We start from the raw sequence: 26,842 nt of genomic DNA on the forward strand, positions 1-26,842 counted from the left end.
TCCTTCTAAGTAAGTGAGATCACAATGTATGCAGACATCCCACCTCTCCCGGAAGTTCCAGGAGTCTCCTGCATATTAATAGTGGCTCCCTGATGCCTGCAAATTATACACAATATCCCGGAACTCGATGATTTTTTTTTGGCGAGAGAAAGAGCGAGAGAGAGAGATCCAAAAAAAGAAAATATAAGACGCATGTCACCCCAGACTAACCTAAAGTGTACCCTTGCCTAATAAGGGTCAAAAATAATGACAGTGTTGCTTGCTGCACTGTTTGCAACAGTGACTTTTCTATTGCCCATGGTGGGTTAAAACTGTAAAAGACATGTTGAGGTGAGTTTAACAGGTGTCATTCATTCATTAGCAAAGCTAACGTTATTTAAACTAGCTGGCTAGCTGCTAAGGAGCTACTCTATTGCAGACATCCCCCCTCTCCCGGAAGTTCCGGGAGTCTTCTGCAAATTGATGGTGCTACCTCCCTGAAATGAGTTTTTGCAGGGCGGGATGTCTGATGTATGGAAGTGTTAGTGAAAATACACAAGGAGGTTGTTAAGCTGGATCCACTGTTGAGATCCTGATGGGATTAATGCATGTCCTATCTTTCTCAGCAGAGGATCAAGCTGCCCGAGTGCTTTACTCCAATACGTTCATAATTTGAGCTTTGTGAACGGTGGAAAGATTTTGGGAGTCAACATGTGCATGATCTTTGAAACATATGAACTGTGTGCCGAGGATATGGGATCATTACTGAGCCTAATTTGTGCGCAGCACCAAGATGACTAACCCATGTCTACAGATGCTGCCAAAAGACCAAGGAAACATCTGGGAAAACTGTGGGGTTGGAAAGAGAAGCCAAACTTAAAGATGGCTTTATGTAAGTAATCAATGGATTTTCAACAAATTGGCAACAGAGAAACTCTCCTCTGGTCAACTCCCTCAAAAAAAAAAAAAAAAAAAAAAAAAAAAAAAAAAAAATTAGGTGAATAATAATGACTTACACAGAACATCACAGAAAAACACTGATTAGTTCTAGACCGAATAATTTGTTGCCTACTCAAAATGGTACATTAACTTCAGGAATCATTTATAATCCCCTATGCAGAGAATCTGCTCAAAAATCAAATGGATTGCCAAGTGAAGTAAAGGCAGCAAGTTGAAGGTCACCAATCTAAAAGTTAATTTCTGTTTTTCCCCCTCTGTAGTTGATGCCCAATCCATTAAGTATTTCCAGAGATTTGTTGTATTTGCAGAATTTTGCTTTAATTCAGGCAGGCATCACAATTACAGTTTATCCACTTAAAAAGGGACAAATTAGAAAGCGGGCCCTAACAACCAAATGCAACATGGTTTAAGACTCTTGCCCGTCTGAAACATTTCCGCTGACTGTGGAAAGTAACATCTTATTCCCAGATCTGTTTCTTAATTACAGTTTAAATTTGTGACTTGCATCATATTTATTTTCAGATTACAGGCCGCATCCGATGAGAAATACAATTGCGTATTTTCGATATAGAATATGGAGCACCAGTGAGTGATGTAGTACAGCAATACAAAATATATACTTGTTTCTTTAATAATATTGATTAGTGTTAAAGCCTTAAAGTAGAGAAGCAGAACCTTCAGCCCAGTATGTCTATTCTTATATCTAACTAACCCTATTTTGCTGGTAACCTATCCACTTGTGCTGATTTCAAGCATTTAGCTGATAACCTTTAAATGGTGTTTCAAGTGTTGATCTAAATGCATAAATGTTATGAGTACCTGTTTCCACAACCTTTCCCCTCAATTAGTGCATTCTAGATTCCAACTATTGTCCATGAACTACACCCTTCTAAATCTCTTAAACCTGTGTTAAACCTGTGTCTTCCGGTTCACAGATATCTCTGTTAAGGAAAAGAAGTTTTATTTAGTCCTCATTGATGTTCACTGTACAGAAAACAAACCTTGCCTTTCCAGTCTATCCTCAAAGCAGAATTCAATCTCGTGCAAAATCCTTGTGAAGTGTCTCTGCAGCCCCTCCAAATCATCTCCTCCCTATAGGGTAGTAACCAGAACAGCATTCGATATTCCATCTGTGGCCTAACTACACGTTGTAACAAATAAAGGGAAGTATCACATTTGCCTTCCTTAACAACCTTATCAACCTATGCTGCTGAATTCAGAGATGCTTGTTAATGCACACTAATGTCCCTGTTTTTCAGTGCTTCCTAGCATCCTAGCATTCATTATGTATATCATAGCCTCATCAGTCCTTACAAAAGATATCACTTTGCAATTTTGGTATTAAATTACATCTCCCAACTCAGCAGCTAGGTTAGACAGCCAGAGTACCTCTTTACTGTAAACATCACTGCCCATTTTCATGTTAGTAGTAATGTTACAGATAATGTTATACTAAAAATTGATTAGTCTGCACTTGGAAAATTGTGTGCAGTTCTGGTCGCCACACTATAGTAAAGTTATGATTAAGCTAGAAAAGATTCACAAGGATGTTGCTTGGACTGCAGAGCTTGAGTTATAAAGGAGAGACTGGATAGACTGGGTCTTTACCCTGGAGCAAAGGGGGATGAGAAGTTACATGAGAGAGGTACATAATTATGAGAGGCATAGATAACATAGATAGTCGGTATCTGTTTTCCATGGCTGGGGTGTTTAAAACAAAAGTGGCTGGGTTTAAAATGAAAGGAAGGAAGTTTAAAAGGGAATTTGGGGATATTTTTCACACAGTGTGTAGTTGATATCTGGAATCTGCTTCCAGAGGAGTGGTGGATTTAGCATAGTGGTTAGCACAATGCTTTACAGTACAGATGACCCGGGTTCAAATCTGCCACTGGCTGTAAGGAGTTTGTACATTTTTCCCATAACTGTGTGGGTGCTCTGGTTTCCTCCCACAGTCCAAAGACCTACCAGTTGGTAGATTAATGGTAAATTGTCCCATGAATAGGCTGGGATCAAATTGGGGGATTGCTTGGTGAACTGACTCAAAGGGCCAGGAGGGCTTATCCTGCACTGTATCTCAATAAACAAATTTAATGAAGACAGTAACAACATCTTAGAGCACCCAGACAGGTACCAGAATAAGGCATAGAGGGATATGGAATTAATTGCAGTCAGATGGGATTAGTATGGGTTGGCATACATACAATGAGCAGCAGAGCCTGTTTCAATGCTGTACAACTCTGTATCTCTCTGACTTAAACTGTGCTTACTTGCAACACTTTCTAAAAAGCATCATCCATAACACTGCTGAAGAGCGAAGATTCTGTGTCACCATTTCATGGATTCGGATGTCATCAGCCCTCAGCAATGAATTACCATAACTAAAATCTCTAGTCCTTGGAATAATTTTAATAAATCTCTTTTGCAACCTTTTCATCTCGCTAAATAGAAATGGTCCTATAACGGTTCATCGTTTCATTACATTTGTACTGTTGCCAGTTTTCAAAATTCAGGATACAGTATAAATTAGAATCAGGTTTATTATCACTGGCATATGACATGAAAGTTGTTAACTTAGCAGCAGTTCAATGCAATACATAATATAGAAGAAATAAAATAAAAATAATAATAAATAAATAAATGTTTCATTTACTTATTTCAAGGAAACGTAACTATTTCCTCAAATCAACCAGTGACTGAATCTACGTGACACCTTTTATTTTTGGACTTAATCCTGATGACAAATTTTCTATTTGGCACATCGTCAAATGCCTTTCAGAAGTTACAAAAGTTCACATCTCCTGCATTTTCCTCATTAAATAGTTTTTTTTAAATAACTAAGAGCTTCAATTAGTTGAACATGATTTGCCTTTCACAAGTCCATGCTTTCACTAATAATCTGTACATACCCAAGCGACTGCTAATTCTGTCCATGATTATGAATATAAATATTAAACCAATGATGTGTAGTCATATTTTGCGCAAAAGTGCAATATTTATAATTGTGCAGTTCTCAGGAACCACACCCAGAATCTGTAGATATTTTAAGAATCATGTCTCTACCCTCTACAAATTCCTTTCTATTTTTCTCAACAACCCTTGACATGTCCCATCTGTGTCCTTTCTGGTGCCTATTAATTAGATTTTGACCCGTACAGAATCTAAACCATCTCTTCCTTTGCTGAGACACAAGAAGCATTTTCCTTGGTAAGGACTGATGTAAAGAACTTGGCTTCAGCTTTGCCCAATCAACCCTACTTCTTCCTTACAACTCTTTCCTTGTTCAAAAGCCTACAGGATATTTCTGATTAAGATTAGTCTGTCACAAGCCTTGTGGCCTATCAGGCTGGTGCTTATGCCGGTTTCCGTGGCGTGAAGCGACTGAGAGTACAAGACTCCCACCCCCGGATAGGACGCCAGTTAACCCCCAGCGTTTTTTTGCCAGTACCCATTCTCAGCTGGGCAGACTGGAGCATTGTGTGGTTAAGTGCCTTGCTTAAGGACACACACGTTGCCTCGGCCGAGGCTTGAACCCACAACTTTCAGATCGCTAGTCCAACGCCCTAACCACTTGGCCACGCGCCACACACCCCACACAGGATATTTTTGGATTCTCTTTTATCCTTCTAAGTCTTCAATTATGCTTTCTTGCTACCTCCCATATTTCATTTTCTGGATCCAATCCGACTTTTTTCAAAATCAGCTTAGCTGTCAATGGCTGCTTGCGAAGCACATATTTGCATCTTGTCTCCCTAATGTGGAAACCCCATCATAAACTATGCTGAAGTTAAATAGCAAGTAAACTGCTCTATGGAAATACTTTGTTCGTTGGAACGTGGGGGATGAAGGAAGTAAATTGCCAGTGTTTTCATGTAAACCTCCTTGGGAAGGAATATTGGTGTAGGTGGAAGAGTGAAAAAAGAGCAAAGGGAATGATGAAAAAAGGACAAAGTTACCCAGTGATGGTAACCCACTAAACATGTCAGATAATATGTAAAGACAAATGTATAAGGCAGGTGACTGAAAAGGGCAAATTCCATCGCATTTTTAGTGAGGGGGATTGGATGTGGAGTCTGAATTTGAATCAACGAAGAATGCTTGACAGTTGTGGCAGGACTTGAATACTTTCACTTCGTATCAGGTTAAATCAAGTGGCATAGGCAGCCGCAGGGCTTTGCTTCCAGATGAGCTCAATGTCTTCTATGCTGGCTTTGACTGTTAAAATATGGAGGAACCATCGCCAACTCCCATAGCCCCCAATGATCCTCTTATTTCAGTCTCTGAGGACGACATGCAAACAGCTTTCAGGAGGGTGAACCCATAAATAGCAAGCAGCCCATATGGGGTATCTGGCCAAGTACTAAAGACCTGTGCTGATCAACTCGCTGGAGTGTTCACTGAGATCTTTAACTCTCTCTTTGGTAGTCTGAGGTACCTACCTGCTTCAAGCAGGCTTCAATAATACTGGTGCCAAAGAAGAACATGGTGACCTGCCTCAATGACTATTGTCCAGTAGCACTTGCATCTACAATGATGAGGTGTTTTGAGAAGTTGGTGATGAAATATACCAAGCCCTGCCTGAGAAGCAATTTGTATCTGTTCCATTTTACCTGCCGGCACAACAGGTCCATGTCACGTGCCATTTCATTGGCTCTTTGTTAAACCTTGGACATCTGGACAGCAAAGGTGCAAACATCAGGATGCTGTTTATCAACTACAGCCCAGGATTCAATACCATCATCCTCTCAGAACCAATCAATAAGCTCCTAGACCTAGGCCTCAATACCTCCTCGTGCAATTGGAACTTGATTTCCTCACTTGTAGACACAAATCAATTCAATTTGGCAACATTTCCTCTACGATCTCCAACAGTACAGGTGCACCAAAAGGAGATGTGCTTAGCCCCCTGCATTACTTATAACTGTATGGCTGCCATATTCAAGTTTGCTGATGACATGACAGTCGCAGACTGAATCAAAGGTGGTGAAGAATCAACATATAGGAGCAAAGTTGAAAATCTGACAGAGTGGTGTCATAACAATCTCAATGTTGAGATTGAAACTAGAAGCAGAAAGGAGAAGGAAACTAGAGGTCCATGAGCCAGTCCTCATCGAAGGATCAGAGGTGGAGAAGGTCAGCAACTTTAAAATAATAACACTAAGGAATATAGAGGACCCGTCCTGGGTCCACCACACGTGCAATTAAGAAGAAAGCACAGCAACACCTCTACTTTGAGTCCTGTCAAAGGGTCTCGGCCTGAAACGTCGACTGCACCTCTTCCTAGAGATGCTGCCTGGCCTGCTGCATTCACCAGCAACTTTGATGTGTGTTGCTCTCCTTTAAGAGTTCGTGGAGATTTGGCATGGTATCCAAAACATTAATAAATTTCTATAGATATGTACTGTTGAGTATATTGACTGGCTGCATCACAACCTGATATGGAAATACCATATCAGGTTGGAAATGGAATGGAAAAACCCTACAAAAATTAGTAGATATGGCTCAGCTAATCACAAGTAAAACCCTCTCCACCATTGGGCACATCTATGTATTGTCACAGGAAAGCAGTATCCATCATCAGTGATCCCCACCACCACCCAGGACATCCTCTGTTCTCGCTGCTGCCATTAGGAAGGTGGTACAGGAGCCTGAGGACTCTCACCATCAAGTTCAGGCAAAGTTACCACCCCTCAACCATCAGGCTCTTGAACGAAAGGTGATAATTTCATTCAACTTCACTTGCTCTATCACTGAACTGTTCCTACAACCAATGAGCTCACTTTCAAGGACTCTATCTCATGCTCTTGATATTTTGTGCTTATTTATTTATTATTATTATTATTTCTTCCTTTTTGTATTTGCATAGTTTGTTGTCTTTTGCACACTGGTTGAACACCCAACTTGGTGTGGTCTCTCATTAATTGTGTTATGATTATTATTCTATAGATTTATTGAGTATGCCCACAAGTAAATATATGGTGACCTATACGTACTTGGATAATAAATTTACTATGAGAAATGCAAAAAATGAAGAAACACACACAAAACATTAGACAATCAAGAAGTCAGGCAGCATTTATGGAGAAGAATAAACAGTCAACATCTTGACTGTAGTCTCTTCATCGGGACTGGAAAGGAGGGGACAGAAGCCAGTAAACAATACTGCCTTGGACTGCCAATGAGTCACTTAATTCTTTGAGATTAAACTAGCTACGTTGGATAGATTCAGTATTCAAAAGTGTAGTTGGATAAATTTTCAATACTGTCAGGAATTGACTTTTTTTGGAAGGTAGGCACTTCAGAGATGGATTACGTATGCAAGCATTGGCTAAAGACTGGCTTTTACACTTACAACGCGGGACTCCCAAGTGCAGCTGGATGTTCAAAACAAATCCTGTCACTTTGTGTTTAGTTCTCCCAAGTCCCTTGGCAGGACTATGGCACATGGATTAGATTCATCTGTTGTGGATTTAACTCTTTTAACTTGTTTGGCATCAACCATATTGTGGATTGGCACCTGACTTTTATTGACACTGTATACTGCTCCTGGCATGTTCTCTTCACACCTCTCAATGAACTGGGGTTAATACCCTTGCACAGAGACAATCACAGAGCAAGGGATTACATAGTTGTGTAAACTTCTTGCAAATGGCCTGCCCTACATTAGACAACAAGTTTTAAACTGCTGGATTGGATCTGAATTTATCCTACAGAGCACAGCATATGCCACGAAGCCTAGCGAAGAGTGTGTGCATTGTAAATAAATAACTCACTTTCCATTGTGGGATGACTGTGAAATGATTTCTCCAGCCAACATAGAAGCATCTGTGACAGGTACATTGGGGGGGGGGGGGGAAGAGGGAGTTGAGTCAGTGCTTTTGCCTGGTATTAGCGCTCATTAGCTGTTGCAGACCATCTGGCAGCTTGTGTCCTTTAGGACTCATCCAGCAGTGGTGCTGCCAAGTTAATTTTGATGAATCACAATGATGCTGCTTACCCAGAGTACATGTACTCTTGCTATCATCAAAACCACTTCCAAATAATGAGCAATAGAGAGAAATACTGATAGTATTTGAAATGGTGGACTAGTGATATTCACCATGGTGATTATGTTTCACATAGAACTGTAGATACCTCGAGAATAAATCTGATCAATGCTTGGGTACTGCTTCTGACCTTTTACTTCAAATAATAAAAGGTATAACATACAACTATCACAGAAGATACAAAGAGTTGCATTAATCATAAAACTAAAAGACTTCAGGGAATTAATAAGGATCACCCTGTTCTGCAGTACAGTCTGAAACATTTGTCAAATTGCACATGCTTGATATTCACAAAGCTGGGCTCTCTAACCAGTGAACCGAACTCCCAACTCAAAATCCAGCCTTGCAACAAAGCTGCAGAGTAATTATGAGTTTGAGGATGCATCAATAAAGATTTTAAACAATAATAGTAATTCATCACTTTATAAAAAGGGAAGTTTTATGGAAAAATGTTTCAAGAAATATGTCATAACTTGAATTGGCTTGCTGAAATGTACCTTGAGCAGGGAGTGACAAGCTATTCCATATAAGTGAAAGATAGACACGCCCCAATCAATGGCACTTCAGCAAAAAGTGAAATCAAGAAATGACTACTGTTTTATAGGCCTTATACAACAATCTTAAAGTTATAACAGCTGGGGTTAGTAGTGGGGATAAGTTCCCACTACCTATTAAATGCTCTTCAGTAGCCTCTAACTACCTAGTCCAGCTCCTGGCCTTGACGTGTGTCTTAGCTACACAACCCAGCAGAACTGTGTCTACTGACAGGAGAAAGGGGCAAACACAGGTTAATGGTATCTTAAAACAAGTCACTTCAGGCAGATGAGGCTCGTCAGTGTGGTTGCCAGCTCATTTAAAGGAAAACTTTGATGGCAAGCCTCCACTGTCTTGCAGCTATACCCATGCACTGGGAAATTTTCAGGAGTAAACCCCAAAGAAAAATCTGAAGCTAGAGTCTCTAGGGCAGTCCTACATTGAGTTCAATATTGACTGGCAGCTCCTGCAAACCCGCGGGTGCCAAACTGTATGGGTCCTTGCTGATCCTTTTGATTCATCAGCTGTGTGGAGAGGGCAGCCTGCCCCATGAGCAACAGTAAGCTTACCTCCACCTACTTTTGTCCGGCAAAAGAGTTTCCCTCCACTACCAACCTCCTCCATCTAACAAAACTGGTCCTCACCCTCTAGTTTCTCCTTCGGTTCCTCCCACTTTCTCCAGACCCGAGGAGCAGTCATGTGCTGCTGCATGAGCCCCACCTATGCCCACCTCTTTGAGACTATGTAGAAAAGACCATGTTCCAATGCTCCCCAACTCTTCCTCCGCTACATTGAGAGTTGTATTGGTGCTGCTTCAGGTACCCATGCTGAAGTCATCAATTTCATCAACTTTGCCTCGAACTTCCACCCTGACCTTAAATTTACTTCGTCTATTTCTGTACCTCCCTTCCCTATCTCACATCTCCATCTCTGGAGACAAACTGTCAACCGACATCTTTTATAAATCTACCGATTCCCACAGTTATCTTGACTATATGTCTTCTGACCCTCTCTCCTGTAAAAATGCTATTCTTTTTTCTCAGTTCCTTAATCTCCACCGCATCTATTTTCAGGATGAGGCTTTCTTTTCCAGGACACCAGAGATGTCCTCCTTCAATGAACTGGGTTCCCTTCGTCCACCATGCATGCTGCCTCATCCACTTCTTCACTATTTCCCGGACAGCCATGCTCACCTGATCTTCCTGTTGCTTTAACATGGATAGAGTTTCTCTTGCCCTTGCCTACCACCTCATGAGCCTCCACATCTAACATATTATTCTCTGCAACTTCCACCATCTCCAAAGGGGCCTACCACTAACCTCTCCTAGTCTCTCCAATTGGGGAACCCCTTCATTGAGCACCACTGCTCCATCTGCCAAAAGCAGAACTTCCCAGTGGCCAAATATTTTAATTCCAATTCCCATTACCACATGTTGTCAATGGTCTTATCTTGTGTCAAGATGAGGCCACCCTCAGGGTGGAGGAGCAACACCTTGTACTCTTGTCTGAGTAGCCTCCAATCTGATGGCATAAATATCGTTTTCTCTTTCCGGTTAAAAAAAAAATCCTCCCTACACCCCCCCCCCCATACACTCTGGCCTTTTACCTCTTCTCACCTGCCTATCACCACCTCTGGTTCCTCTCCTCCTTCTCTTTCTCCAATGGTCCACTCTCCTCTCCTAACAGATTTTTTCTTCTCCAGCCCTTGATCTTTTCTACCCACCTGGCTTAACCTATCACCTTTTAGCCATCTTTCTTCCCCTCCCCCTACCTTTTTATTCTGTATCTTCCCCCTTCCTTCTCAGTCCTGATTAAGGGTCTCGGCACGAAACATCAACTATTCATTCATTCGCAAAGGTGGCATAGGAGCTGCTGAGTTCCTGCAGCATTTTGCAAACAACAGGAATTCTGCAGATGCTGGAAATTCAAGCAACACACATCAAAGTTGCTGGTGAACGCAGCAGGCCAGGCAGCATCTGTAGGAAGAGGTGCAGTCGACGTTTCAGGCCGAGACCCTTCGTCAGGACTACGCTGACTTACAGGATGACCTCCTGGTTTATTGGGGGAATTTCCTATAAGGATCAATTGAGGAAGCTCAGACTACTGGAATTTTCAAGAATGAGGCATCAGATTCTGAGGGGAATGAACAGGATGGAGCTAAGAACCTAGAACGAGAAGGATGGTTGTAAGGCTGAGATGAGGAGAAATTTATTCTATCCAGGGGCTGTAAATCATTGAAATTCTCTACTTTATAATGGAATAGTTATGTTATGTAGCTCAATGTTGGACAATATCTAGTAACATGAGGAAACGAATTGTAGCAGCAGAGATGTGGTTTTTGAGGAGGATGCAAAGAATACCATGGACTAAACAAATATCTAACTAGGATGTCATGAACAGAGCAAACACAAAAAGAGAATGTATAAGATCATGAAAAGGCAATGTAACTTCATTGGACATGTGATTAGGAAAGAGGAGTTAGAATGCGCGGTAATTATGGGAAAGATTGAAGGGAAGAAAGCAAGAGGAAGACAAAGACAAATGATGATGGAGACAGCAGCCAGAGAACTGGAAATGAATACCAATGAATTGATCCACTTGACCCGAAACAGGAGTGTGTAGGCCATGGCGGTCAAAGCTGAAACTGGGCATGGCACCTGATAATGGAATGGATGCTCAACTACTAAGTATAATCGAGGCAGATATTGGTTGAAGGAATCAATTCAGCCATGGACCTCGGGTAAGATTAGTTATGCATGACAGAGCAGACCCTAAGGGCAACATGTTCCATAGAGGCCTTAATTTCTTACTGGTTAAAACAGTGCAATGCAGTTTTTTTAAAAAATTATGAATTAAAATGTAAAACAATTGCCGCTTAGCAGAATGCCATCCTCGTGCTTAATCAAGTTGCACATGATTATTGCTCCCAACCAACATTCATAAAATTAGATATCAAAAATAATGAGAATCCAATTGATCTGTCACCCTAGCAGAGCAAGCAAAATCATAGTGGAGCTATGGAACATGAAAAATTGGAATTAGTTATACCCTTTAATTATGATATTAATCCATAACTAGCCTATTCAGAGATACTGGAAGATGTGGAGAGCTGCCCAGAATCTACACAAATATTTCAAAAGCATTTTCTGTGGACACTGTATACAAGGACATTCTGAATATATTATACAAACGTCACATACTCTGTACAGAAGTCTTCTTTAAGTACCTAGAATATTTTGTTACACCACAAAGAGTTTTAAAGTGTAATGTAAAGGGGTTCATGTTCCCTCACCGACCCACCCTTTCGCAGTACATTTGGGGAAGAGATTCAAATGGAAGCCACATTGTTATGTATTCATGAAAAACTGTTTATTGTTCCTTTAACAATGTTTATCAACGTCACAGAGAAGATTAGGGTTTCAGCACCTCCTAACACAAATGCAAGCACAGCCCTGCCCCCAGCATCACATTTAAAGTTCAAAGTTCAAAAAAAAATTATTATCAAAGTGCATATCTGTTAGCATATACAACCCCGAGATTCATTTTCTTGCAGACGTTCACAGTAAATACAATCAATGAAAGACTGTACCCAATGCACGTCCAAACAACCAATATGCAAAAGACAACAAGCTATGCAAATATACACAAAAGAAATAATAAATAAACAAATACATACATACATAATAAATATTGAGAAAGTGAATACGTAGGTTATAGGAACAGTTCAATGATGGGGCAAGTGAAGTTGAGTGAAGTTATCCTCTCTGGTTCAAGACCTGGTGATTCAGGGTAGTAACTGTTTCTGAACCTGGTGGTGTGGGGCCTGAGGTCCTTGTACCTTTTTCCTGATGGCAGCAGCGAGAGAAGAGCATAACCACAATGAAACACAACTGCCAAGTTTAGCATTTTAACAGCAAAGGGGATTGTCTTCTTTTTATTTTGCTTTAATTCATTTTCAAGATCTCGGTATCACAGACAAGGCCAACATTATTGCCAATCCAAATTCTGATAAGATCACAGGAAGTCTTGAACCTCTACAGAGCTTCCGATGAAAGTGCTCCCAGAACACAGTGGGAGAGTTCCTAGATTTAGACCCAGTAATGAAGAAGGACACGAAGCCAGGGTGGTGGGCAACTTGCAAGTTGTAGATGGTGCATACTGCAATCATAATGCACTGGTAAAGGGAATAAACACTTAAAATGATTGATAGGGTACCAATCAAGCAGGCTAGATTTTATAGTGTTGAGATTCTTGAGAGTTGATAGATTTGCACACACAGGTGAGTGGAGTACTGCATCACACATCTGACACGTGCCTTGAAGATGGCGGAATGGCTATGAGTGAGAAGGAACAAGTCACTTGCCAGACTACCCAGTTTAGTGATCAATAGTATTTTTCAAGGTATCGATGGTGGGGGACCAAGGAACACTGTTTGTGAAAAATAATTGGACTCTATCTCTTGTTCGAAGTGGCCATTGCCTGGCTTGTTGTTTTTCCATTTATCTTCCCACAACTGAACATTGTCTAATTTTTACTGGAGGCAAGAATGGTCCACTTGATTTGCCCAGGAGCTGCAGCTTCTTCTCTTCCTCCACCGGATTCTTGAACGGTCTATGGAGATTACTTCTTTACTCCACTTTTAAACTATTTTTTTAATGCCGTACACTGTATTGTTGCTACAAACCAAAAAATTTCATGACCTATGTCAGGGATAAACCAAATTCTGATTCTGAATCAAGCATCTAAGGATAATTCATCTAGAATACAGCCCTGTCCTCAGGTCAAATTACCTGTCATTATGCTTTAGAAGTTAAAGGAAGAAAAAAGAAAATTACACCATACTTGGTTTCAAAAATTTGTAGTGTTCAAGCATTATGCTTTTGTACAGGACAAAAGCTTGAGTCATTCTTGTAACATTAAAACAACATTCCTTAAGGCAAACAACAGGAATTCTGCAGATGCTGGAAATTCAAGCAACACACATCAAAGTTGCTGGTTCACCAGCAACTTTGATGTGTGTTGCTTCCTTAAGGCAAAGCCCCTTTTAATATTGCCTGCATGCAAAAAAATCACCATGATTGAAGTAACCCCTCCTTTCCCCAAAATCTACTGAATACTCTAAAGTGAAAGCTGACACAAGATATTGAAAAAAAATTCACATAGGCGCCATTCACTGTTGATAATGGGGTATTTGTAACAAATTACTTTTCCACATAATTTATGCAACAATCTTCCTTCTCTCAGTGATAGTCTTGTTCTTGTTCTTTCCAACAGAATGGATTTATGTACTCCTCTCCTAAGCCTACTTCTAATGCAACCTACACGCTGCAAGTCAACACCAGCCTTATTATAGATCGGTACAAGTCATGGCTGCTCGCATGCCTTGCCTCTATATGCCAGCCCTGCTCCTCTCACACCATCAATTACATGTCATCCAATTCAAACACAAAACTAAACTAAAATGCAAGCCTGATAATATTTTAAAACAAATCATGGTTTCCCCGATGTCCCCCTGTTATTGGTACATCGAAGGAGCACAGATAATGACTTTGGCTGGAGAACTACAGCCGGACTTCAGATATTTCCTCCTTGTCTAGGACGCAGAAAAATAACTCTTCAACTGGAGCACTCATCTTGTGAAAGGCAAATTGACTGCTGGTGCTGCCTTAAGGCAACACTTAAAATACAACGGTGTCATAATTGTTTCCTATCCAATCCACCACACTAATATATTGCACTCCCACAACACGATGTTTATGTTCCTGTTGGTAAATAAGAAATGGCTTAAAAAGGGAATATCTTAACCCTGATAATTAATTATGTGTGTATATTTAAAAAATGCCCATTAAGGGTTGTCGAGATCAGGAGCATGAAGACATACTGTACTTTTCACAGAAGTAAATCATCAGTCAATGAGAGTCAAGATCTAAATTAAGTGGCTCAGTAGAATAAGTGCCAGCAAAATCAAACTCACTAATGCACTGAACTTGCCCATATCGAACTGGACCATCTGCTAGTGCTACTCACAATCAAAGCTACTGTCTTATGAAGTTTCACAAACATTCAGATCATTCACAACCATAAAGTGTTAACACACATTCCAGATCCCATTTATTCAGACCACTTCACTTACCTGCAAACTACTTAAACTGAATTCAAGACCACAAAATCAAAACTAAAATTTTAAGAAAATTAGTCAGATTGCAACACAAACTTGAATGAAGGTCTGACAGTCTATCTGCGATTCCCAACATCACAAGTATATTTAGATCCTATTAGCAATTTTTCAAGATTGCGTAAAAGTCTCATCTTGTAGCTAGCATCCAGAATGCCAGTCAAACAGTAGTGAGTTCAGTCACTGAATACAATGAGCCATGATGGTAGGGAAGGAATGTGCTGCCTAGCCCACAGGTGAATTTGCCTTCATCAGTTGGAAAAAATATATCCATCGCAAGACAGGTGGGAGGCTGCAATCTGCCAACATCAGATAACACAATTGTTGAAATGTTTTCTGAGAGAGATCCTGGAGGTCTGGACAAGGGCCCAGAGGAATGTTGATCGTCAACCGGGGAGCAACTCAGATTGGATGGCGTGTACACAGTAAAGTAACAGCTGAAACACCTGAGGTGAGGGAGGGAGGAAGACACAAGTCAGAGAGGCAGCTATATGGAGAAAGTAAGTTAAAGAGAGATAGTATCAGAGTGAAGAAGTGGGTACAATGGAGGGGTCCAAGGAAAAGAATATAGGCAAAATTACATCTATACCCTTATGTCTATTAAGTAGGCTGTTGAGACTACATAGGAACACACATTTAAGAGATTTAATTAGAGGCATCCTCTACCCCTGGAGTAGAGCAAATACAGTAATTTGGATGAACAAGAAACTCAACTTATAACAATGGCAAGATATAGAAATACAAGATTCTGCCCCCCAAAAAAGAGATGACAGATGTTATTTCAGGAATTTAAAAACATGGGCTTTATAAATTTAAGCAAAGCAATTCAAGTTAAGAGGAGATGAGCTTGAGCCACTAAAAAATTAAAGTAAGATTCCTGTCAGGAAATTGTGATGCACAGAGGGGAATCATTCTGTGAAACAGACAAGACACAGGAAAAAAAACTAAAAAAAAAGACAACACTGAAAAAAAACCTTTAAATATTGCTCCATTTCAAATAGGCTAAGTAAATAAATTAATTGGGCTAAATAGACTCTGCTATTTCTCCTCAGTATATAGCAACATCGTTGATATCATTGTTCCCCAGACCCTTCTAATTTCAATTGTTTTGTCAGTGATGTTCATTCCATCATATCGTCAGACTAGTGTTGTTGCTCTGTGCAGGTTCCCAGATAACAAATCAGTCCACAGCACACAGCATTCAGGCAAGGGTAGATAAGTGAGAAATAACCATTACATCACACAAGGGAATGATCACCTCCAACAAGTGACCAACTATTTTCTCTTGACATCCAATGTCACCGGGTCCCTAAATCACTGCCCAATGTGGGGATCACCACTGACCAAAAACTAAACTGCACAAACACACAGCACTGTTGCTACAGGAGAACACAGACATTCACTTGATTTCTCATCGCTTAAACTCTTTTATAGATTAACTATTAGCTTTATTTGTCACAGACATCAAAATATCAAAGCACGGTGAAATGCGCCGTATGCGCCAATGACCAAATCAATCTGAGTATGTGTTAGGGGCAGCCCACAAATGTCACCATACCTCTGCCGCAACGTACTAAATCTAACCTGTACACCTTTGGAATGTGCGGGGAAGCTGGAGTACCTGGAGAAAACCCAGAAGGTCATGGGGAGAACGCGCAGACTCCTTACAGATAGTGCAAGGAAATAAATCTAGATTGCGGGCGCTGTAAACTGTTACACCAACTGCTATGCTACCATGTCATCCACAGTTCCAGTAACATTGAAGGAATTCAACGGCCAGCAGCAGAAAGCAGACTGACTTCCAGCAACCACATAAAACTGTGATTCCCTCCACCACCAGGGCACTGTGCCAGAAGTCTAAATCATCGAATGCATGACGACTGCAACAAGATGGTATGGCTTCTTTCAAAGAGTTTTCCCATATAAATATAATTATATAAGACAGCAATGGTGGGGTATTCCACCTTATTGAAGATCCCTTAAAGATGATGCGGCATAAAAATAATCAGCCATTTCATCATGGGGATTGGGAAAAAATCCAAGAACTCACAGCCAAGTAACAGCAGACAAGTTCATCACACTATTTTTTTTAAAATGAGGAACAAATTCATAAATCAGAGATGCAAAGGGATTTGGGAGCCCTTGTTAAGCTTTCTTACAGGTTAACTTGCAGGTTGGGAGATGGTAAAGAAGGCAAATGTAATGATAGCATTAATTTTGAGAGGACTTAAATATAGGAGCAGGGATGTAATACTGAGGCTTTATAAGGCATCAAATTGCACTTTGAGTATTGTGAGCAGTTATGAACCCCTTATCTAAGAAAATATGTGTTGGCATTAGAGACAGTCCAGAGGAATAATAGAGGTAATGTATGAGGAGAGCTTGATGACTCTGGGCCTGTACTTGCTGGAGTTTAAAAGAATCAGGTGGGATCTTATTGAAACCCGCCAAATACTGAAAGGCCTAGATGACTTGAATGTGGAGAAGTGGTTTGCCATAGTAGGAGAGTGTACGACCAGAGGGCACAGTCTAGAATACAAGGACATACCTTTAGAACAGAGATAAGAAGGTGGTGAATCTGTAGAATTCATTACCACAGAGGCTGTGGAAGCCAAGTCATTTGGTATATGCAAAGCAGAGCGTGACAGATTCTTCTTTAGTAAGGACATCGAAGTTAGGGGTGAAGGTAGGAGAATACAGTTGAAATGGACAATAAATCAGCAGTGATGGAATGGCAAAGCAGACTCAATGGACCAAATGGTTTAATTCTGCTCTTATGTCAAGGTCATTGCCCTCTCTCCATCAACCACATCCAATCCATGAACCATAAAACAGCTCTGCTACCAGTCTCCTACACACCACCCCACTATCCATCCCTAACTGCCTGACTCTCCTTCCATTCTTCCACCCCACACTATCAACACTATTCATCCAGGTCTCCCAAATACCATATCTCCTATCCATCCCCTTCACACCCTGGCCCTTCATGCCCTGTCCTCCCTTCTTCAACACCCCCTGATCTCACCCACTTGGCTACCGACACCCCATCCACTTTCCATTCCCACAGTCCTCCAATACTTCCCTCCCCACTCTACTCCACCACACTCACCTCCTCACTCCATCCTCCCCTCCCTGCCTCCCTTGCTGTTCCTCCTTCTCTTCAGCTTTCCTTCCTTGCTCTTCTTTCTCTCCCTCCGTTCTTCCAACCTTACTCTCTCCCTCCGTTCTTTCTCTTTCATCCTTCCCCTTTCCTCTCTGACCTTCCCTCCCCCTCCATCCTTCCCTTCCCCTCTCTCAATCCTTCCTTTCCCCCATCCATCCTTCCCCTTCTCCTCTCTCCTTCCGTACTTCTGCTCCACCCCTCCTTTCCTCCATCCTTCCCTTTGTCGCTTCCCTCCATCCCTCTCCTTTCCCTTTCTCCATCCTTCCATCCCTGCATTCATCCACCTTCCTTCCCTCCCTCCTCTTTTCCCTCCATCCCTGCCCTCTCTTCCTCCATTCTTCCCCTCCATCCCTCCTCTTTCATTCCCTCCCTCACTCCTTCCCCTTTTCCTCCTTCCTGTGTCCTTCGCCATTCGCTCCCTCCATCTGCCCTATGCCCTTCCCTCCCTCTCTGCACCCTATCCCCTTCCCTCCTTCTCTGCCCTATCCCCTTCCCTCCCTCCACCTATCCCCTTCCTTCCCACCCTCCAGCTTACCCCTTTCCCTTCCACTCTACTACCCCGCTTTCCCTCCCTCCATTCTTCCCCTTCTCCTCCATCTCTCCATTGTTGCCCTTCAACTCCCTCATACCCCATCTCTCCCTCCTTCCCCGTCTCCACCTCCCCCATCCCCGTCCTTCCCACTTCCTCCGTCCATCCTCCATTCCCACTCCCGTCACCTTCCCCTCCCTCACTCCCTCCGTCTCCTAATCGATCTCTTGTTCATCTCTCTTCCCAGTTACCCACCGAGCTGTCAGCGTGCCCTGCGTCCGCCTCTACCAGGTTGTCACTTCTTTGCTTTTGCATCCCCTTCTTTCCTCCTTCGTGTTGCCACTCCCTGCCTTCTAATCTCTCCCTCCAACCTCCACGTCTGCCTGCCTGCCTACACTCTGGTCTGGCCCTCTTCGGACTCTGTATCCCTGCTCCCAGCACTGTCAAAGACTGCACAGCGCTGGGAATCGCCGCCTGGTCCGTTGACCCAACAACGGTTGCCTCTGTATTCCTTGGGATAACGCCCACCCTGCCGCCGCCATTTAACCTGCCCGTCGGAACGTTCATCACCGGGGACAGTGACGGGCTCCCGCTCATCGTCGAGCAACGAGCTGCTGTGTTCCGAGGCACAAGACGCCATCACCTTACCTGCCGGCTTGGAGATCAGCTGGCATCCGTGTGTCGCTGCCCCTCGGGCACAGACGCGGCCTCGATCCGGCGCGCACCACCGCTGCCTATTCCAGCGCTCGGCCCTTCACTGACAGCAAGGGGCGGGGCTCCAGCCTGATGACATCACTCAGTTCCCAGGCCATCGCCAATCACTGCGAATCGTCCGCCCCTTTTGTCGAACTGGAGCCAATCAAAAAGCAGGGAATTGCTCAGATTGACGGGAGTCGGCATCAATGGGTTTGCATGTTATCTCCACCAATGACAGATCGACGGCGCCGCTTTATCAAACGAACCAATGACGTGGTTTTAATTATTGAATGACAAGGAAAAAAGCCAATCGACCCTCCGACTAAGGATTTTGCCCCTCCTTTTCTGCCCATGGTGCTGATGTTGTAGACAGGTCGGATGGTGGGATGGATGTGCGCTGTGATCGACAAGGTGTACGGGTCTCACATGGAGGGTTAGTTTACTCAGCGTTCGGTAGTTTATTGACTACAAACGACGCAATATAAAATTGTATTAGATAACTCATGGCAGAGGGAGGGAAACCAATCAACCTACTGTTGACCTGTTCCACCGGATCCCATTTAATCTGGATACATCCTTGAAGAACCATCCATGGCCATTATTCACCACAATGGTGAATGTTGTCCTATTGCCCTCATGCCTTGACTTTTCAAGGACGTGTTCGGGTATAATATTCATCTGATGAGCCTTTCTCTCCACACTATTCTTTCAGGCAGCTTATCCTAGATTTACCTTGTTTATAAAATTCCATATTCTGCCTTTAATACTTGCACCAAATATCTAAGGTATTTTCGTTCTGGTTTTGACTTTCCCTGAAGGAGGTTGACCTTCATAATTTACTTATCCATGCCCTCCTTAACCTTCCAGCATTCTTTTCCACAGAAAACCATACCAACTAAGCCAATCTCTCTCTACATTTTATTTTTCTAGTGATTCTTTGGGCTACATTTGGAATATTGCTGCCATAGGAAGGATAAGGAGGTGTTGATTAAATGCAGAAGGGATTAATCAGCATGGAGCTATCAAGAAAGGTTGGACAAACTTGTTTTCTCTGACGTGTTGAAGACTGATGCGGCAACCCATTAGAAGTATGTAAAATACTGAGATCTTAGATATGGTAGCTAAACAGCCTTTATCCAGGTGGAACTATTAAATACCATTGTGCACAGGTTTCAGCTGCAAGGCGAAGGTTTAAAGGAGAGTTACATAGAGAATGCTAAGGTGTTTAGAATGCACTACCAGGAGAGATGATAAAAACAATACTTAAAATGTATTTGAACCGACGCATGACAGGCAGAGATAGAGCAATATGGAATATGTTCAGCCAGATTGGATCAGTTTAGTTTAATGGCGTGGTCATAACAGGCATGATGAGCCAAAGGGCCCATTCCTGCACTATACTGTTTTGTGTTCTATTGCCAGACATCTTTGCAAATCTTCTTTGTATTCTCTATCATGCAATTACGTCTTTCCAATAAAGCAGTGATCAGAACTGTGTACTGTATTCAATGTGGACTATTGTTATATAGAGTTCTAACATAAGTTACTGTATCTTAAAATCTGTACTCCAGCTAATAAAAAAAATGTGTACGGCTTTTAATTGTTTCATTGGTCTGTCCTCTTACCTTTAAGAATACAGAGTCATCATTTCCTGGTAAAAAATAAAGGTAGTAATTTTAAGGAATATTGATCAGGAAGAAGGACATTGATCAGGAAAAATAAGGAAGTGTATGTCAGATTTAGGAGACTGGTATTAAATGAATCCTTTGAGGTTTAGAAGAGATATTGCAAAGAACTGAAGAAAAGAAATTAGGAAGGCACACAGTGGCCAAGAAATGACCTTGGCCAAGAGGATAAAAGAGAATCCTAAAAGATTTGAGCTAGGGCTTTGCTAGGTTGGTTTCTAGCAGAATGTTTTGCATTTGTGTTAGCCATAGGTGAGGTACCTGAAGACTGGAGGATACCTAATTATTCTTAGGTTATTACTGCCACATGTACAGAGGTACAATGAAAGGTTGTATTGCATCCTGTTCATGCAGATCAAGTCAGTGCATTGAGGTAGTGTGAGTTAAGTCAATAAATAACTGCAGAACAAAGTACAACAGCTACAAATAAAATGTTGTGCAGGTAACCAATAAGGTCCAAGATTATGAGGTAGATTGTAAGGCCAAGGGCATCCCATCATACTGGGGAACCATTTAGTAGTCTTATATCTGTGGGATAGAAGCAGTTCTTGAACATGCTGGTAAATGCTATAAGGGTTTTGTAACTTCTGCCCAATGGAAGAGGGGAGAAGAGAGAATGTACAAGCTGGTAGGATCTTTCTCTGGAGAAGCCAACATGGTTCCTCCACTTGGCACATAATGAACGGCATATTCATTGAACCTTCTGCTCCTGCTTGCTGCTTAACAGTCTGTTTCCATTCAAAGGTAAATGTGATAAGATTGCAGAGCTTTGATCTAAGCTGCTGATTGTGGGGCCACTTAATTCCACCGGTGTGAACTGCTTTTTGTGCGTACACATTTAGTCCTGTGCTGCAGTTTCACAGATTGCCACCTCATTTTCAAGAAGGTCGATATGAACTTCTCACTGAACCAAGGTTCACAGTAATGGTGGAGTAAGAGATAAACCAGACCATAATTGTTGTGGAATATGTTTCTTCTGCTGCTAATAGACACCCTCATCTGTGAGTGCACAATTCTGAGCTTTAAGAACTGTTCTGTGGTTGCCTATTTAGTGCATTTGTAGTACCAAATGATATCATGAAGGGAACTCTTTATTTGAAAATGAAACTTTGTCTTCATAGATATTCCAATGAATATTATTGAAGGCAGAAACAGCTGCATTAGGCTAGGGTTAGCATGCTTGAGTTTGTCCTTTGTGTGAGAATAGTTTCTGTCTGCCGTGGACCTAATCTAAATGTTATCTCTCTCAATATTTGCTTGGCGTCACCAGTGGGGAACTTGCTGCTGGGTACTGAAGTTCCCCCACTGTGAGTACATTCTCTGCCTTTGCTACTTTAAATATTTCTTCCGAATAGTGTTTAACTTGGAGGAGCTTTCATTCAGCCCCTGTGGGTGGATTGTAGGGGGTAATCAGGAAAAGGTTGTCTTGCTGTGTTTAACCCGAAGCAAAGAGACTCCATTGATTTAATGAGTGAACCCAAATGCAAATCCCAAAGTGAAGAATACAACAGTGTGAATTTGACATCCTTTCTAAGACTGGCCCGCCAATGTTACTGAATTCCTTTCCCATGTTGCATTATTTTTTAGTCTCTGTGCTGATATAACGATTATTAAATTTCCACACCAACCACTTCCAGGCAGGGACCCACCCCCATCATTTACCACAATTAAATGTAAATGGTAACCAAAGTCAGGTCCTTTGCTACCTCAGCAGCACTACAAGTGATTATCAGTATTGATAAATAAATTTCAGCATGCTTGAAGTCAGTTGCCTCTGCTTTCAGACGCCTACGTTCTAAAGTTATGGGCAAAGCAACAGGGTTGGAGAAGAGTGGTGCTGATTGCGGACAGTCCCAGGGTTTGCAAAATGCCTATTATGATAAGCAACACACACAAAAGACTGGAGGAATTCAGCAGGTCAGGCAGAAATGAATAAACAGTCGATGTTTTGGGATGTAGCCCTTCTTCAGGACTGGAAGGGGGAAGATGCCAAAATAAAAAGGTGGTGGGGAAGGAAAGGAGGATAGCTAGAATGTGATAGGCGAAGCTTGGTGGGTAGGAAAAATAGTGGGCCGTAGAGGAAGGAATCCAACAGGATAGGAGAGTGGGCCGTGGGAGAAAGGGAAGGACGAGTGGACCCAGGGGGCAGTGATAACAGGCAAGAAGAAGTAAGAGGTCAGAGTGGGTAATAGAAGAAGAGGGGAGGGGAAGGGATTTTTTTTTAAACCGGAAGGAGAAATCAATATTCATGCCATCAGCTTGGAGGCTGCTTTTTATAATGCTTCTGAGTTCTCCTTTGTCATATATTCACTGATGATCCGTCTCGTCGCTTCATTAAAGCCTGAAATGCAGCATAATGGGAAATAGTCTGATAAAATCACTAAGAATGCACAATGACAAGTAACTAACAATAGCGTGGAAGCCATGCAAACACAGTGAGAAATGACCGGGATTATTCACTTCGTATGTTTGGAAGCATTTACAGAGAATGAAAAAAAAGCACCTGGAACATTAGTTCTCCAAAACTCTGCTACAAGGACTGTACCAAGCAATGTCTGCAGGGTGCTGTGCTGGGCTTAATGACCTGGGAAGAGAGGTGAACTTGTGATTCCTTCTAATGAGCAACAACACACTATCATGCCACCTTGGCCAACAGCAGGAGGTAATGTAGACTCCACTTTGTCCTTGCATGTTTCCTGAACAATAGATGTGGAAACTGATTACAGTAATTATACTCAAATGTGAATAACAAGCATTGTTTAAGGTATTTTTGAGGAGGACTTTCCAGACCGAACAATGCAGGAGGAAACATTGCATGCCTGTGTTGTGCAAATTTGCTTGGTCTGTCTGATTTTATTCTTACTGTATTTTAATGCAGTGATGATATAAGCTCCTTTTAGACCATCCAAGATAAGCATTTCTTGCATTGTGAGTCACAAACAGGTCTGACAGGATTTTCTTCCCTGTAATATATTTGCTGAGCTAATTAGGGATTTATAGTAATTCAATATGTTCATGGTCATTATTACTGAGAATAGCATTTACTGTATCAGTGGGTTGGAAGCAAGGTCTCCAGTTTATTAGAGCATTTCTCTTTAATACAAGTCCAATTCCTTAACCACTGTGCATTGTTTCTCCAAGAACTTGAAACAGTGTTATGTTTAAAATGAGCTGATATGGTATCTCTGTGATCTCTCCTGCAGAATAATTGATTGCTGTAAGAACTGTGTTCTAATTTACAATGAACCAGCACAGTATGATCATCTGTGCTTGCATCCCACACCCGGAAGAAGTATATGATGCCAAGGAGCAATCTTGAACATAATCACCTGTTTCCAGCAGGTGACAACTAATCCTTCTTTGGTGATCTCAGTGCCATAATCAGGAGGAATACAAACATCTGCAGTAATGTGATCAGCAAAGAAGGGTTGCGAAAGATTAACTGAGGGAGTCCTTCTGCCAAAGTGTTTTTGGAGCATGGGTTGCCAAAAACAGTACCCTTCTTTATCAGAACAATGTTGAATCATAAAATTGTACAGCATAGAAACAGGCCATTCAGCCCAACGTGTCCATTATTGTATTAATCCCATCTCAGAGCATTTGATCCACAGTCTTTTGGCCTGTGTGATTCCAGTACTCATTGAGACACTTCTTAATGCTGTCAAGGATACAGTTTCAACAACTCTTTCAGGTAGAGCTTTCCAGGTACTTGCCACTCTCTGTGTAACAAAGGTGCCCTCCTGTTGTATTGAAAGGGCAGGCAGGTAGGCAGAAGGAGAAGAGAGGCTCTGTTGGTAAAAAAAAATGAAATCAAATCCTTAGAAAGAGGTCACATAGGATTGGAAGGTGTAAAATCATTGTGGGTAGAGCTAAGGAACCACAAGGGTAAAAGGATCCTGCTGGGAGTTACACACAGACCTCTGAACAGTAGCGAAGATGTGGGCTACAAATTGCAGTGGGAGATAGAAAATGCATGTCAAATGTGCAATGTTACGATAGTCACGGGGTATTTCAATATGCAGGTAGATTGGAAAATCAGGTTGGTGCTGGATTCCAAGAGGAGGTATTTGGAGAAGACCTACAGATGACTTTCTAGAGCAGCTCATGGTTGAGCCCGTGAGAAGATCAGTTATTTTGGATTGAGTGTTGTACAGTGAACTGGATTTGATCAGAGAGCTTAAAGTAAAGGAACACTTAGGGAAAAGTGATCATAATATAGAATTTACCCTACAATTTGAGAAGGAGCAGCTAAATTTGGATGCATCGGTATTACAGTGGAGGAAAGGGAATTACAGAGACATGAGAGAGGAGCAGGCCAAAGTTGATTAGAAGGGAACACGAGCGGGGATGACGACAGAGCAGCAATGGCTGGAATTTCTTGGAGCAATTCGGAAGATACAGGACAGATACAACCCAGAGAAAAGGAAGTATTCTAAAGGCAAGATTATGCAACTGCGACTGATAGGAAAGTCAAAGCCAATATAACTGCCAAAGAAAGGGCAGATGATAGAGCAAAAATTAGTGGGAAGTTAAAGGATTGGGAAGCTTTTAAAAACCAACAGAAGGCAACTAAAAAGGTCATGAAGAGGGAAAATATGGAATATGAAGCTAGCCCATAATATTAAGGAGGATACCAAAGATTTCTTCAGATATATAAAGAGTAAAATGGAAGTGAGAGTAGATATCGGACTACTGGAAAATGGTACTGGAGAAGTAGTGAAGGAGATCAAGGAAATAGTGGACAAACTGATTAAGTATTCTACATCAGTCTTCACTGTGGAAGAGACTCGTAGTATGCCGACAGTTTAAGAATGTCAGGGGGCAGAGTGTATAAAGTAGTCATTACTAGGGAGATAGTTCTTGGGATACTGAATGGTCTAAAGGTAGATAAATCACCTGGTCTAAATGGTCCATACCCCAGGGTTGTGAAAAGAGTAGCTGAAGAGATTGTGGAGACATTAGTAATGATCTTTCAAAAATCAATAGATTCTGGAGGACTAGAAAATTGCAAACGTCACTTCAGTCTTCAAGAAGGGAAGGAGGGAGAAGAAAGGACATTATAGGCCAGTTAACCTGACTTTAGTGGTTGGGAAGATATTGAAGTCGATTGCCAGGGATGTGGTTTCGGGGTACTTGGAGGTACATGATAAAATAGGCCAAAATCAGAGTGGTTTCCTTAAGGGAAAATCTTGCCTGACAAGTCTGCTGGAATTATTTGAGGAGATAATAATCAGGATAGACAAAGGAGATGTGCTTGAATTTTCAGAAGGTCTTTGACAAGGTGCCACTCACGAGGCTGCTTAAGAAGTTAAGAACCCAGGGTATTGTAGGGAAGGTACTAGCATGGACAGAGCACTGGCTGATTGGCAGGAGGCAAACAATAGGAATAAAGCGAACCTTTTCTGATTGGCTGCTGGTGACTAATGGTGTTCCACAGGGGTAAGTGCTGGGCCTGCCTCTTTTAATATTATATGTCAATCATTTCAATGGAGGGATTGATGGCTTTGTGGCTAAGTTTGCAGACGATACAAAGATAGGTGCAGGGCCAGTTAGTATTGAGGAAGCAGGGAGGCTGCAGAAGGACCGAGATAGATTCGGGGAATAGGCAAAGAAGTGGCAGATGGAATACAGTGCAACACACAAAAAATGCTGGAGAAACTCAGCAGGCCCAGCAGCAACTATAGAAAAAAGTACAGTCAACATTTCGGGCCAAAACCGTTCAGCAGGACTGGAGAAAAATAGTTGAGGAGTAGATTTGAAAGGAGGGGGAAGGGGAGAGAGAAACACCAGGCAATAGGTGAAACTTGGAGGGGGGAGGGATGAAGCAAAGAGCTAGGACGTTGATTGGTGAAAGAGGCAGAAGGCCATGCAAGAAAGAAGAAAGGGGGAGGATCACCAGAGGGAGGTGATGGGTGGGCAAGGAGATAATATGAGAGAGGGAAAAGGGGATGGGATATAGCGAAGGGGGCGGGGTGGAGACATTACTGGAAGTTTGAGAAATCAATGTTCATGCCTTCGGGTTGGAAGCTACCCAAATGGAATATAAGGTGTTGTTACTCCAACCTAAGAGTGGCCTTA

The 26,842-nt window shown here is 41.9% G+C and overlaps 1 protein-coding gene across 9 annotated transcripts in view; it reads right to left on the reverse strand.

Moving 5' to 3' along the window:
- Positions 1–19,135, reverse strand: part of LOC140191247 (EVI5-like protein) — a 265,130-nt gene extending 245,995 nt beyond the window's left edge. For all 9 annotated transcript variants that reach the window (XM_072248473.1, XM_072248481.1, XM_072248479.1 and 6 more), the window contains exon 1: positions 19,032–19,135. The gene's annotated coding sequence lies outside the window, so the exon portion shown is untranslated. The remainder of the gene's footprint in view (positions 1–19,031) is intronic.
- Between the last annotated feature and the right edge of the window lie 7,707 nt (positions 19,136–26,842).

The sequence above is a fragment of the Mobula birostris genome, chromosome 32 (genome assembly GCF_030028105.1).
Source record: "Mobula birostris isolate sMobBir1 chromosome 32, sMobBir1.hap1, whole genome shotgun sequence".
NCBI classification, from domain to species: Eukaryota; Metazoa; Chordata; class Chondrichthyes; order Myliobatiformes; family Myliobatidae; genus Mobula; species Mobula birostris.